Below are 14586 nucleotides of genomic sequence, written 5' to 3'. Positions count from 1 at the left end.
AATTTCTCTATCGCTACAGCTTTCTGGAAGTGTTAACGTTTATCTCCTTGCTCTGGGCTTTGGATGTCGGGGAATTGGAAGCCATTTACCCTGATCATCATATTTTAAAGAAGAGGAGATAGGACTGGAGTAAAGGCTGTGTTGGTGGGAATATAGCCGCAAGGCTTTTCCACTGGAGTAGCTATAAGTCATAGGAGAAACCCTTGTGGAAGGGGGTCTTCATGGAGGGGAGACGGATGTCCCTGCTGCCTCCAAAAAACACATAAGAAACGTCTTGCAGCGTGGTGATGGCGATGGGGGACAACACTCCCCCATGTCAGGCTTGGCGTCAGTGCAAGGACACTACCGTCGCTGTCTTGGTCCCTCGTTGCTGTGTCTTCCCCTTCCCACCTCCTCTCCTCCAGGAGGTATTTCAAGCTGCCAGTGCTCAGTTAAAACAATTTTAGGGCTGCATGTGATATGACTCACAGGTGACAGCCTGCTTGATGGCAGTGACTGGCGGGAAGCCGGGCTCCCAATTAGAGACAAGAGGTCCAGCCAGCACCATGCCATGTGTGTGGGCTGCTCCTTAGCCATGCTGGGAGGAACGAACAGCATTGCCAGTCTCGGTCAGTGCTTTTTAGTTGTCCAGCAGTTGCACCCCTTGCTTCCTCTTCCATGTTGCTACACTTGCATGTCAGGATGCCATAAGACCAATCTTCTTTGGCAAGGTGATGGTTGGAGGCACCTTTTTGACCACAGTCAACCAGTTGAGTTGACACCAGGAAGCCAGCGTTGACCGTGGCACGTCAGGTGTTTTTGCAGGCAGCAGTTGGCTTGTCCAGGCAAAGCCCAGGCTCACCCTCCCAAGGACTGGGTGCACAAGCATTTCTTTGCGTGCCGGTAGCCGTGTGTGATGGTGTGGATGGGAGCAAGCTTGTCCTCTCCCAAAGCAGACCTCTTAATGCCAGCTCTAGAGTTGTTTGCTGTAGTTTCTCTTACAGTAGCTACAGTGAGATTTAAAAGAATAGGAAAAAACAGATGCTGGCATCCATGGGAGATGAGATTTACATATATAGAAGGACTAAAAAGCTTCATTTTTGTTTGTTTTTGTTCCTGTTTGTTTGCTTTCTTACTTTTCTGACTGTTTTTCACATTAAAAATTCAAGCTATGTCTGTTCTATTTTGTGGAAGGCTCAGAGGACATCTGGAGAACTTGTTAGGATTATGTTGTTTGAGACATGATTTCTTTGGAGGATGAGGGATAGCTGACTTTGAAACCCCACTTTTGGGGGTGGAATTTGTTGTCACCTCTGTTTTTAACGATTTTTTTTTTTTTTTTTTTTTTTGAGAAAACCTTGTGAGAAAGATGTCCTTGTTAAACTCTGCACCCTGAAATAAAGGCTCAGAAAACCTCCAATTTTTGGGGACCTCCAGGAGACAGAGCTCTATATTCCTATTTTGTCTGAGGTAACGTGAAAAAAGAAGAGGCAAGTCAACTATCGAAAACATTTTTTCAGTTAAAAAAATAGAGAACAGGCAACCTCAACCCCAGCTTTCTGTATGCGCCACTTGTAAGTCAGAAAAAAAAAAGGCAGCACCCCGCTTTTTTCCATTAAGCTTCTTCTATAATGTATTAATAGAGAATTATATCCTCGCTATAGGATTATTAAAAAAGAAGAGAGATAAAAATGATAGAAATGAATCCGTATGCTATTATGCGGATGACAATAGATACACTTAAGCCTTCCAGCCCTGACCTTGGCACATGTTTCATCTCAACTCTCGGAGAGTCTGAAATTGATACGCTGACACTTACCATTAATATGAAGAACCATCATCTTCCCCCAAGAGCACGAGGGGATGGGAAGGATTTTGTCAGCGCTCCGAGGGGCAGAGCAGGACCTCTTCTCATCTCAGTGCAAATCCTTACACCACCCACCCCCCCCCATGTTTTTTTCTTTGTTTTGTAATTAAACTTGCTACAGAAGTTTCTGTGCAAGGCGTGCAGCCGGGTGCCATCCTCCTCTCTCCCTGCCCCTTGCTCCCTACTCAGTCGTGGACCGGTTTGCACAAGGAGAAACCTGTGCAGATCTCTGTCCCAAATGCGAGGGGACCTTCGCTCCGGCTGGCCCCAGGTTGTGGCACCTTGATGTGCGGCCGATGGGTGCTAGAAAAAAGACTGTGTGGGAATGAATGAGACGAAAGTGGTGATTTCTCCCCCCCCACCCCCACCCCCCCCTATATATTTAGCAATTTGAGTCTCCCCACATCTGGAGGCAGCTGTGAACTTTTCCCCCTGGTGCTGTGCATCCCTTGCAGAAGCACAGCAGAGGCGGTATGCACACTCCTCATCCCCTCCTGTAGCTTCTCTCTCCTTACCACTGGGGATTCCCCTGAGCTTGGAGAGGGAAATTTGTTCTCCAGGAGCTGCCTCTGGTCTCCGCATTAGGAAGGGGGGCAAGTCACTGCTGTGGACTTGTGTCCACCAGGAGCAGGAGCAGGATCTGTCATTGATGCTGGGCAGCATCCTCCTGGCCAGGGCTGGCTCCGGGCTGGTGCCTCTGCCTCCCTGGTATCCCAGCCCCGAGCTGCCAGACATCGCTGCCGTTTCCCACAGCCCGCTGTTAATCGCGTGGAGGAGGCAAAAGGTTTCCGCTCTCCCTTCCTTCCTCAAACCAAGTTTGTTTAGCCCTTAAGCTACTGTGAATATTGAGAGGGAGAAGGAGCTGCGTAGCGTAGTGACAGCTCTGCTGTGTTCCTGCTAATGCAGATATCATTTGATCAATGTGATCCTCTGCAACCTCTTGCGAGGATTAATAATGAAGAGCGCTTTGCTCGAGTGAAACCTGAGGAGCAGCTGACTTTGTTAGCCAAGTGCTTTAGGTGGGAGCCAGCTGCAAGCAGTACCGCTGGGGAAAGGGACTTGCGGCGGGTGTCTCCGGGGCAGCTGCGCCTCTGAGGTGCTGCCCGAGGATGGGGAGGATGCAGCAAATTTGGGGACACACGGGGAGGGAAGGGGAAGGCAGCTTTCCTTCCACTGGAACAAAGGGTTGCAACAGCCCCCTAAGCCCCCCCCGCACCTCTCCATCACCTCTGCACCCCAAAAGGGGGGGTTGGCCACGGCATCTCCCCATCCCCGTGCTTTTGGGCATTGCAATGGGATGCTCTCGTGCTGCCGGTCGCACGTGGCCGTGGTGCAGAGTGACCGGCTCGAGATAGAGCATCTGATCTGGCCACAAAGGGATAAATGCAGGAGAGCCGGGAGGGCGCACGGGAGGACTTCTCTCCAAAGACCTCGGCGTGGTGGCTTAGCTGCCTCTAAACACCGCGTGTGCTTCTTTCTTTCTTTGTCTCTCATTTTATTTATAACCCTGGTTGGCTTTTTTTTTTTATTATTATGATCACTCCTGCTGAGCTGTAAAGTCGTTGAGGGAAAAAAGAAAAAAATATTAGGGCAAATGTGTCAGGCAAATTAAACTGGCTTGTTACAATCAGCTGCTTCTCCCATATCCTTTGCTTTCCGTGGCTCTCTATCCCTGGTCCCCGCGTACATATAGATGCTCTCCCTCCTCTCAATTTCAGTGTCAAGAACTGTATTGGCATGACAAGATATACTGTGTTGCTGGAGTTAATACAGTCTCAAGTGTGTATGTCTGAGAGAGGTTTTCACAGTAGTAATTGGGTTTTATACAGTGTGTCCAGTTCTATATTTGGTGGCTGAGGCACAGCTATATCAGGAAGCCATTTCTGCCACCTCTGCTTGAATTATGCAGATGATTTTTGTTTGTGTGGTTTTTTTTCCCCCCCTTGCTTTTAAGGGTGAGACAGAGGCGGTCTGTGCAGCCGGCTTGCTCCTTGCCCACCCTGCTGCATGGCTGGAGGGGGTCCCTGGGCTCACCCTTGTAGAATTTGGCTGTGCCAGCATTGCCGTCGTGCTAATTTCTGCTCCGTCCCTGCTGGCGCTGTGATACCTTCCCATGGAAGCAGATCAAGGACAAGCAGTGTGGTTGAGCCTCCAGAGTGGACCTGAGGGTGTATTTGTCCTCCGTGCTCAGCCATTGCTTGGTCCGGGCGCTGCCAAGCTGGAGCGGGCTGGGGGGCAGCTCCGGGAGAAAAGGTGCCTTGTTGATGTCCCTACGGAGATGGGCAGGGCTGGGGCTGGCTCTCCTCTTCTGCTCTGGATGTATCCTCTCTTCTCTTCCCTCCCCTGCCTTCTCCATACCTCCTCTTCCTCTTTCTTTTCCTCACTTTGCTTCATATTTATTCCCACTGCTCAAGACTTTCCATGTTTCCCCATCGCCTTCCCTCCTTCACACCATGGGGACATATCCTGGCCCCGCGTCCGCAGCAGCCCCATCTCAAACCCCGCGGCAGAGCGCAGGATGGCACGTGGGCTCTTTGCAGAGCTAAGGGACAAATGGGACCGAGGACAGCCGGTCCGCAAGACAAGAAACCTTTGCTCCAAGAGGCGATGAAAGGCGGCAGAATTGGAAATGATTTTATTTCAATTAGAATTTAATTAGCTGCTGTCTCCGAGCCGTCGGATCAGTCGCCAAATAATTGAAAAGCAACAATATTTGCATGTGGCGCCTCGAAGAATAGCTGCGTCTGATCTGTGGCGGGGGGGTTTGGGGCGATAATTCCCAAGGTCAGCTGCTCCTCGTTGGTAGTTCAGCGTGGGCAAGTTTCTTGCAAATAACCCACTGTAGCCTCACACTAATTTTACAGTAAATTAATGCCGAGCCGGCGTTTGTATGGATTTAATTAGCAGGCAACACAAACTTTTATAAACCTTTTGCAGTGGCAATTTAAACCTGATTGCAAAGTTATTAAAGGCAGCCATGGCAGGCTGCTTCTAGGAGTCTGCAGGGACCAAGGCGCGCTAAGGCATGGGGGTTACGCAGTGTGGCGTTGCTGCTGGAGCTCTTCACGGCAGGGGCAAACGGGTGAAGCCCTGCTGACTTGCTGGAGATGTGCAAGGGTGGGATCAGCCAAATGTCTAGTGTGCGCATCGCCCGCCTCGCGTTTGCTCCACAGCCGGAGCAGAGCCTCGCTGGCGATTCCTCCTGCGCTCCCCAGCAGGTTGCATCCTTCTAGGAGATCAGAGATGTTGGCTCTCAAATCTGCCCCAAATTGCTCTTCTGCCCATTTCCAGGCAGCTGCCGCATGGTTTTTACAGTAGCTACAAATAGTTGGGAGGCTGTATCGCCCATAAAAGCCAATGCTCTCCTCTCAGCACACGCAGGCAGAGCAGTTTACGAGCAGGTCTGTTGTCTGTGGCAGTAATGTGTTGCGTGGTCCCTGAAGAGAGCTGCTAGGAATCACAAGATCATGAGTTTCACAGTGCATATCTATAGCTGGTGTCACAGATAATTAAAATAAGCAGGTTAGTAGCCTCGGTTGGGTGCGTGGATTACAGCTCCTGTAATTCAGGGTGGGCATGGGTGTCGGTCCAGCCACGGCTCCAAGCACGGAAGAAATAGCCCTGCAGCAGTTGGACGAGGCTGGATGGTTGCGTTAAGGACATTGAAAAATATTTATACACTCTGGAATGATGGGAGTCCTTTTTAAATGCCTGCAGAGCGAGGCCATTTCTTACTTTGCAAATAATTGCATTTAAAATCTGCCTATATCTATATGTGTATATGTATATATGTAAGGGAAAATGCAATTCTTGACAGAGCGGATTTAATTGCTAACCTGCCTTTGTAAGAAATGGGCAATAGCAGCTTTTAATTACAATTTAAGGTTTTGTGTGGTGAGTCCAGGACACCTCTGCAATCAGCCAGAGAGATTCTGTCCTCCATGCTTCCCTCCTCACATGTTCCGAGGACAATGGCAAGTCATTAACGAACTATAATGGGAAAAGCCGTATCTAACGATTACATTCTCTTAGCGAGGCCGGGCGGGTGACTAACCGCTGGTGTACTTTTTCTTCCCTTTTCTCTTTGCTAATAGCGTTCTTGCTGGAGCCAGGCAAATATAGCCCAGATGCTGGGCCGCTGGCTGCTGTGCCTGGCTTCGGGTGCCGCGTGATTGAGTGCCGAGCCCTGTTTTGCTGTCTGTTGCGCCGTGTAGATCTGGAGTCGCTCCACGGGCTTGCATTTGTCTGACATAAATGGGAGCAGAGCCTGGCCTGCTTCAGCCCCCTTGCCTGGGAGCTGGAGGAGAGCTCTGATTAATGATTGATTGCCGGTATTAATTTGCTGCATGTAAGAGGTGTCCAAGGACAAGTCTGAAATGGCTTTTGCACATCCAAGGGGAGTCGGGAGGAGCTGATGGCTTCAAGGGGAGCTGAGGGCCATCAAACACCTTTCCTAGGGTGACTGAGGTACACAAACCCCTTTGGGAAGGTTTTGACATGGCTGGTTATACGTGGGTAGCTGTGGAGTTATTCTCTCCTTAGCTCCTCCGGGCTTGTACCCACTTTAGGTCCCTGAAGACAGCCTGGTTTTCAGAGATGCTGGGCTAGCATTTTTCCATACAGATGGAGACTATTGGGTGTCCAGCATCTTTAATGTGGGGCTGAGATGTTCAGGGGGGAACGAGGTCAGCTCAGAAACTCCAGGGATGCTGGCACCCATCCCTTGGGTCCAGCACAGGCGACAGGCAGGATGAGGCTTGGATGCTGGCATCTTGGGAGGAGCAATTTCTGAGGTCTTGGTCAGAAAGGGCCCAGCTTTTAGATGCTCTGGTCCTTGAAAAAGTGGCCGCTGCAACCCAGACCCTTCTTGTTTCTGAGTCACTGATCCCTTCTGCAAACCTGAGCCCAGATCTGGAACAGGGCGAGGTGGGAAAGAGGAGAAGGGAGTGCTAAAAAAGTCAGGAACGCAAGAGTAGAAGATCTGAGAGATATTTCCAGATGGATGTGGGTAGAAAAATGAGAGAGGATGCTATTTGCAGCTTGCAATTAAAATAAATCTGAGCAGGAGAGGAGATGGCAGTGCTGAGTCTGTTGATGTGTCTGATGAAGCAAAGCTGATTCACCTAGAAGTTGACACAGCTGTGTTAATGTGCCTGCAAATAGCAGCTCCTGTCTGCCTGTGATTAAGCTGCGATGGAAGGCCAGCCTGTCACCTGTGGGTTTACAAAAGCTGATGCCTCCCCTTTGACTGGAGATGGTTTCTAGCTAGGTTCCCACGCACGCACCCAGCTGTGGCTCCCGCTGCCAGCTATGGGAGCGGCACCCGCCGGTGCCGTACGTTGGCTCCAGCTCTGCCAGTCGAGAGCGAGGTACCATTAACTGTGTAAGCATTTCAATTGCCACCCATTACTTTGTTTTGCAGGACGCGGGCATGTGTGCAGAGGGGCGGGAGAAAGGACGGGGACGTGGCTTTTTGAGTGTAATTGCAGCCATTTACCCATTTGCTGTTGGGAGCACAAGTGAGTTGTCAGGCAGGGGTCTAATGCCGGCTGCACGCGCGAGGCGTGGAGCAGCATCGGCGTGTCATTAGCCAGCGTTGCCATCAGGGTTTCAGGAGGGGAAGAGAGGGAATGAAAACCCTCCGCTGGCGGGGGTAGAGGATTCACACGCACCCCTCGCACGCTCTAAAAATACCCCTCCGGTAATCAAGCTCCTGCCGCTCGCCATTGTGCTCTCCCTTGCTGCTGGTGCTCATCGGTCCCTCGGGGTATAAATAGCAGCGCTCCTGACGGAACCGCTCGCTTGTTGTTTTGACATCCCCGTTGCTGCGGTGGTGCCAAGCCGCGGTGGCGCAGATACCGGGCTGGCACACAGCCCGAGGAACCAGCTCGGGCACGGACCCTCCTGGGAGGAGGCAGCAGCCCACGGATTGGGGCACCCGCTCATGGGGTGTTTGGTGGGAGAAATGCAAGGGTGGAAGGAGATGCAGCTGCGCATGCATATGGGGAGCAGGGCTTGAATGCTGCTTTTTGGAGTCTTTCTATTGCCCAAGCGAGAAATGACCACTGCTCTGTCGGATATTGGCTCCCATATCCTTCCCCAGGCTGTATCCTTCAGCCTCGGGGACTTCAGCCCCCGATATAACTCTCCGAGAAACAGGAGAGGAACAGATCTGCAGACCAGCTTCTCTCCCTGCTGAGCAGGGCTGGGAATTTTGTGTGGGGCCAAGCAGAGCTCCTGGCAAACCTCCGAGTGCCGTCTGCAGGACCCAAAGGCAGAAGAGGGAGATGCAATCTCATTTTTTCCAATATGTAAGAAGTTGTTATAGAAAAGAGGCTGATCGATCACTCTCAGTGTTCACTGCAAGACAGAACAGGAAAGAATCAGATTAATTTGCAGTAGGGAAGATCAAGGTTAGATGTTTGGGATTAGCAATCTCTGGTAGCAAGCATCAGAAACTGCTGGGAGAGGATAGCAAGAGAGATCGGTGCGTCTCACTGCCGGGGGCTTTTAAGAGCAACGTAGGCAAATATGTGGTGGGGAGGGGATGGGAACAGCTGGTGCTGCCTCGATGGTGGAGTCTGGGACAGGCGGTTTCACGAGGTCCTTTCATGAGTCCGTAAGCATTGGCTTCCCGGCGTGGTGTTGTCCCTCAGCGCTAGACGCGCGCGCAGCAAAGGAGGCTGCTGCGATGCAATGCTTATTAAGCAATTACTAGGGGAAGCGGAGGGGGTGTCTTCAAACTGGCTGCTCTGCAGCTTTCCTGTGAAAACTGTCTCGCTGAAATCCAAATGTCATCAGTCATCAGCAGCTGAACAGCCTCTCCGAAACCTCCAAGTGGGACGTATGCACTGGTTCATTACAGCTGTCATCCTGCTGGTGCTTGGGTTTATTTGTGGCAGTGGTGGTGTTCACAGAGAGCTTCGGCTGTGCTTTTTGGACATGAACATTGGCTCCGGGGGCTGGGATCTGAAAAAAGTTTCATCTGTTCCCAAGGCAGGCATTGTGTCAGCACCCATCTTGGTTTCCCAAAACTGTGCAGGGATAGCACAGCTCCGGGCAGCCCCAGCCCCTCTCTGGAAGCCTCTAGCAAAATCCCCATTGCATCTTCCTTGCTCACTGTGCCTTACTTGCAAGGCCTTGGAGAAGATGGGAGCTTTGCGGGAAGATTTGAAGGGGCCAGATGATGATGAGGGGACAGGGTGGGTTTCCAAAGCTGCAGTGCTTTTCATGGTAGCTGTGGCTTGGCTTTCTCCCGTGCCTGGTGGTGGTTTGGAGCAGATGGGCAAACCAACAGTGTCCCCTAGGTTAGGTGTCCAGCTTACAGCTGCAACAACAGCTCTTCCACTTAATCAGAAGCTTTTTTGCCTCCGAGAGGGAATTTCTTGAGACCTCGCCAGGGAATGTGGCACTCATCACCCTCCCTGTGCATGGACACTTGCCTGAACTCTTCTCCCGTGGTCTGTTGCAGGGTTAAAGCATATTCCTCACTGCAGTCAGAGAGGGGATAAAATGCGGAGCTGGGAAAGAGGAAACCTAATGGGTAGGTAATTAAAGGCCATGCCAGGGGATAGATGGATGAATAGAGCGGAGGGAGGATGCGGAGGGGCTATAGAAACACATCAATACATGTATGAGGAAAGGAGAGATGGATGAGAAGATTAATTTATGATCATTCCTGTCTATTATTATTCTGAGTCAGAGGCTCAGATCACATCTGGAAAGTCTCCAAACCTGCCCCAGTGCCATAAGGTTAATAGAAGGCCAGTGGCTCTGCCGAGATCCCCTGGGCTCGGAGCCGGATTAGGCAAACGCCAGCTGAAATCTAAGGTGGGCAGATAGGGGAGCGAGAGATAAGAGGGTGAGCAGCGGGGTTAGAGGGTTTTGTGGCTGGGATTAGTGAGCGATGATATGGGCTGGCACCGGCTTGGGGTCATCAGAGAAGCTTTATCATCCAGGATGGCGGCAGCGGAGAAGCCCAGACCCGTTTTAGGAGGGAGGAGGCAGCGCCTCGTTATTTGTGTTGCTGGATGGGGTGGGCTTTTAGTTGGTTGTGCTCCCTGCTTTCTAGGTTGGCTGGATTTGGCTGCTGCATCTAAAATCCCTCTCTGTGCCAGCAGTGCTTCAGCGGCTGGTGGCAAGTAGGGGTTTTGGAAACCCCTGCTGCCCAGGAGCTGCTGACATCCTGCTTTGGATCTGTTATAATAAAGGTCTTTGGCTGAGTCTCGGGAGCTGGGGAGTGCTGAAGGACCTTGCGGGGTGTGGATTCTGAGTTCAGACCGCAGGGAACGGCTGTCTTGCTCTTTGCTGTGTCTCAGGGGAATAAGATACAGCGATGCCTGAGCAGCTATATGGCACGCTCCCGGCCTCACTGCCTCGCAGGTTACGTGCCACGAAATGGCCCTTTCTCCTTGTCGAGGTTAAACAAGTGGCTTGCAGGCAGCTGCATGCCTTCCCCTAGCATTCTGTTGCGGGTCAGAGGAGGTCTGCAGCCCTGTGCTCCGTGGAGGGGGTTCAGCAGCTCAGAAAAGCTAAAGCAGTACTTCACAACAAGGGGTGAGCCGTGAGACTTGTTTGAAAACCGCAATCATGAGCCGTGGTGCTCTCTGGAAACCTTCTGAGCGTCTTCCTTTCCCCTCGCACCTCATCTGAAGCGCGCCTTTCTCCCTGTGCCTTTCTTGCTCCGTCTTTGCGGGCTGGTGGGCTGAGCAAGATTTTCCTTTCAAGTGACACAGGGGTGCGAAAAAAAAAACCAAAACCAAACCCCAACCCCAACCAGACTGGAGCAAGGTTTGTCTGCCAGAGGCATGACCCAGCTGGGCTCCCCCCGGTCTGCAAGCAGGGGAGCAGGGCAGCACATTAGGAAGGACGAGGGCGCATCGCCGTTTGTTTATTCCCCGCTTTAATAATTGGCTGATTAAGTTGCATTTTTATTTGGTTTCAGTGGCAATCAGATTGAGAGCTGTAATATCCACTCACACCTCGTAATTACCGTTAATTTCTTCTCGCTCCCCCGTGCGAGGCAGGGCCGGGGTTGGCAGAGGCAGCCGGGGAGCGCGGGTGAATCGGATCGCGGCACTTTGCATATTGATGAGCCGAGGTAGCGCCCGCTCCTCGGCCGGAGACTCAGACAAGCAGAGAGGGAGGAATTGGTGGGGAGGGAGAAGGGGTGAGGAGCGGGGGGAAAATCCACCTTAAATCCCAGACAAAGGCAAGCCCGGCAAAGTGTTGGAGTCAGCACAACAGCCTGTGCGAGCCTAATTACCATAACGATGTGAAAGAGCCCAATCAGCAATCTGGGGCTAATCTTTCATGTATTACAGGTCTCTCTTTCGGAGCGCTCCACAGCTAAATGCATTTTTAATGAAGATATTCCTAGACTCGCAGATAATTTCCCACTCTTTACAAGGAGGGTATCAGAGCTCATTAAGCGGGTCGTTCTTCTTTTTATATATATATGTATCTGTGTGTGTATATATATATAACCCAGTTCTTCAGGAGGCCAACGTCAGTGCCGGCGGCGGCGAAGGGAAGACATCCCCCGTCGCAGGAGGGAGGGGAGGGACGCTCGCTGCGCGGGGACCAGCTCTCGCCAGGAAAGTTTGCTGTCTGCCTCTCCCATGGGTCTGGGTGCTCCTTCCCTCTCCTGATGCAGCTGGCATATAATAAAACACAATAAAAAGATAGCAAGAGTGGGGATTGGGGGGCAGCAGGCAGTGTGGGGATGGGGGTCGCTCAGAGGAGGATGAGTTGTGGCGAGGCCAAAGGCAGAGGTGAGCGACGGGTGCGGTTATTGCATCCTCAGCTATGGCCGTTGAGGGACTGTAATCATATTATTGCTCCGATGGTGATTTCTTGTACTGCTTTCTAAAGTGCTGTCAGATGAAATCTGGCTGGAAATTAAAGGGGAAGCTGAGGCTGGCCTGCAGAAGACGAATTATTGGGGAAAGGAGCGGGGCTGTCTCCTCCCGCTCCTCATGGCGCTCGTCTCGCCAGGATCTCAGCAGAGGCTTTCCTGGGGAGCCGGCGGGAGGAAAACAGGGAGATTGCCTTTAAAGTGTCAGACAGCTGGCTCCTGACAGGAGGAGGACGCGGAGGGTGTGTTTCCAATTATCTCTGTAGATGGGGTCAAATCCCAAGAGGGGATAAGGTACTGCAAGTCAAAATGAGGCCAAGGAATTGCCGGAGAGAAACAGGAGCGATGATGGGTCTCGTCCGGCACCGCATCTCCGAGGGCGGCCGGTGCGGGTAACGTCACGGTGTTCAATTATAACCTGCCCAAAGGGAAGAGGCTTTGAACTTGAGGGAAGAAGCGCTTGCTGTGTGCCTGCAAGCAGCGGGGCGTCTGAAGTGTGTATCTGATGCCGTTGCAACGCTGGGTTTTCTCCTGGGTTATGCGTTGCCAAGTCTTTGTTTGAGCCTTGGCAGTAGTGCTGGGGGCTCCTTGCCTCTTGGGATTTAGCTTGTAAACCTAAAGATGGAAAGGCCTCTGGAGCGTAAAGCTCTTTGAACGCACTCTGGAGATGGGCTGGAGCAGCGATGTGTTAGGTCTCATCCCTCACTTTTGGGTATGAGCCTTGCGGGAGCTCGTTTTGGCCCCTGGCTGAGCCGGACTCAGCCCTTACATCTGGATGCCTGCTTTGGGCTGCCAAATTTGCTGCTCCTCTGGGCCTCCTTCCAACTTGCAGGGAAGTTTGGTTTCTGCTCGAACTCATTTCTGGCCTCATTCCTTATCGGTATTGGGGCTGTAACCAGCTTGTGGAGGTCGGGGGAGACGAGAGGAAAAAGGCTTCTGATCAAGGCAGGACCAGAGGTTTATGGAGAAAATGGTCTGGTGAGGGTGCTGGGAGCAGTTCCTTGTGTGTCCTGGGGGAATTGCTTCCCTCCTCAGCCCGTCCCGAGGAGTGCCCAGTGCGAGAGCAACGGGAGACTGCAAGCAGCAAGGGGTTAAAGAGGGAGAGGAGGACAGCAGAAGTTTGCAGGGATGATAAACACCACTGAGGATGATTTTCTCTCCACAGAGCGGGCCATTGATCTGTGATTAGAGTAGCTGAAGCTTTTACAATCAATCAGGCAGGAAGTTGCATCACTGGAGGTTCAGAGGTCAGAAAAATTGGGGAAAGCAGGAGGAGAGGAAAGAGCTGCTGGAGCTTCTCTGAGGGGTTTGGAAAGGCGAGGACGAGCTGCGTGCAGATGCGAAGCTCAGGCACAATGATGTTTTTTTTGTGTGTGTTCCCTTTGAGGGTCCTCAAGCGAACGGTCAAGAGGCTTCAGCTTGGTTTCGCTGGCCGAGTTGGAAAGGTTGAGGCTTTCCCGACTCGTGTGTTGAATATCAGTCTGTTCTTTTCTGTACTGTGGACAATTTTCTGTGTCCAGACCAGGTCTGGATTCATAGCCGTGACCTACAGACAGTTTTTCTAGGTGCTCCTGTTGGAGTGGATAGTAAAATCCTTGATGGACTGAGGGTTATACCAGGAATAGGCATGTGGAAACATCACCCCAGTCCATTTGCTAACTGGGGCCGTGCTGTCCGGCCCCAGAAGCACTTGCTCCAAGCTGTCCTTCCGAGTTTGTGCCTCTACTTGGAGATGCTTCTCGAGCTGAAGTCCAAGCACTGGAGTTTCACCCGGGCTGAGCTAAAAATACATCACGGAGCTGGTGCTTGCAGTGCTGCGCTTTGATACTGCGCTGAGGAATGAATAGATGATGCGTGTGCTGTGGTGATTGCTGTAAATAACTAGCTGCTGTAGCCAGGTAGGCATTATGGATTAATTCAGTAATTGGTCCATCCGGAGCGTCTACTTACAATATCAATTTATCTACGTACCTCCTAATATCTTGAAAGGAGCTTTAGGAAGATGCACACAAATAGCTGGGAAGGGAAAACTGGGGGGGAGCTCATTTAGCAAAGGAGATGGAGAGGAAGGTCACGAGATGAGCCGTCAGGTAGGTTGGTAAAGGGTTACTCTCAAGCAGATCGATCACGTGTAATCTGGCCTTGCACTGGGAAAAGAAGAAATAACAAAGGTAGAGCAGATTAAACAGAAGACAAAGGCAGAGTGTGTGACTACAGCCGCCCCTGTCCTGCTTTTCCCTCACCCCATGACAACAGCCGCACCTCTCATTTTCTGCCTGTTATTTTGTCTCTGTCCTCAGCCCCATGGCTTCTCAGTGGGGTGTTTTTAAAATATGATATGATTCTGTTGCCTTCTGTGTTTGGAGACCCATAGCAGGCACTGACCTTTCAAGTCTCTTCATGATTAAAGCTCTTATTAATTTCCTGTGGGGCTGCAGTCACTCTGAGGCAGTAAAGTGTTGGGAGTTCATTAACATGTGGGGCTTTAATTAGCTGGCAAGAAATCCCTCTCTGTCCCAACTTGACCAAGGAAAAAAGGGGGGGGGGGGGGGGGTGGGGGAGAAGAGAGAAAATGATGTTGAAGTAAAAATAGTCACAGCAAAAGTCTTCACAGTAGGAATAGATTTCAAGGCTCACGATGGCACTTTAGACCTGTGTGCATGTTCCCCACACAAACCATCAGCGATAGCCCTTTATGTAAAGATGCCGAGATGTGCTCCCGGGGGGAATCGTCCCGCTGGCACCAGGAGCAGTAAGTAATAGCGTCAGGAAGGGAACAGGGAGAAGGGTTTGAAAAACAAGGCAAGTGAGGCCGTGCAACAGCCTGATGCTGCAACCGGGGAGCGCTGCCAGTGCGGGTGCCAGGCCATTGCACCCTCCAAAA

The 14586-nt window shown here is 51.6% G+C and overlaps 1 protein-coding gene across 2 annotated transcripts in view; it reads left to right on the top strand.

Annotated features, from left to right (window-relative positions):
- The window catches only part of LOC104023841 (CEA cell adhesion molecule 16, tectorial membrane component), a 305270-nt gene that overhangs the window by 233267 nt on the left and 57417 nt on the right, over nt 1–14586 (top strand). The window lies entirely within an intron of this gene.

This window comes from Pelecanus crispus, chromosome 19, assembly GCF_030463565.1.
Source record: "Pelecanus crispus isolate bPelCri1 chromosome 19, bPelCri1.pri, whole genome shotgun sequence".
Lineage (NCBI taxonomy): Eukaryota > Metazoa > Chordata > Aves > Pelecaniformes > Pelecanidae > Pelecanus > Pelecanus crispus.
The sequence above is the reverse complement of the archived record's forward strand: the minus strand, read 5'-3'. Positions and strand labels throughout refer to the sequence as shown.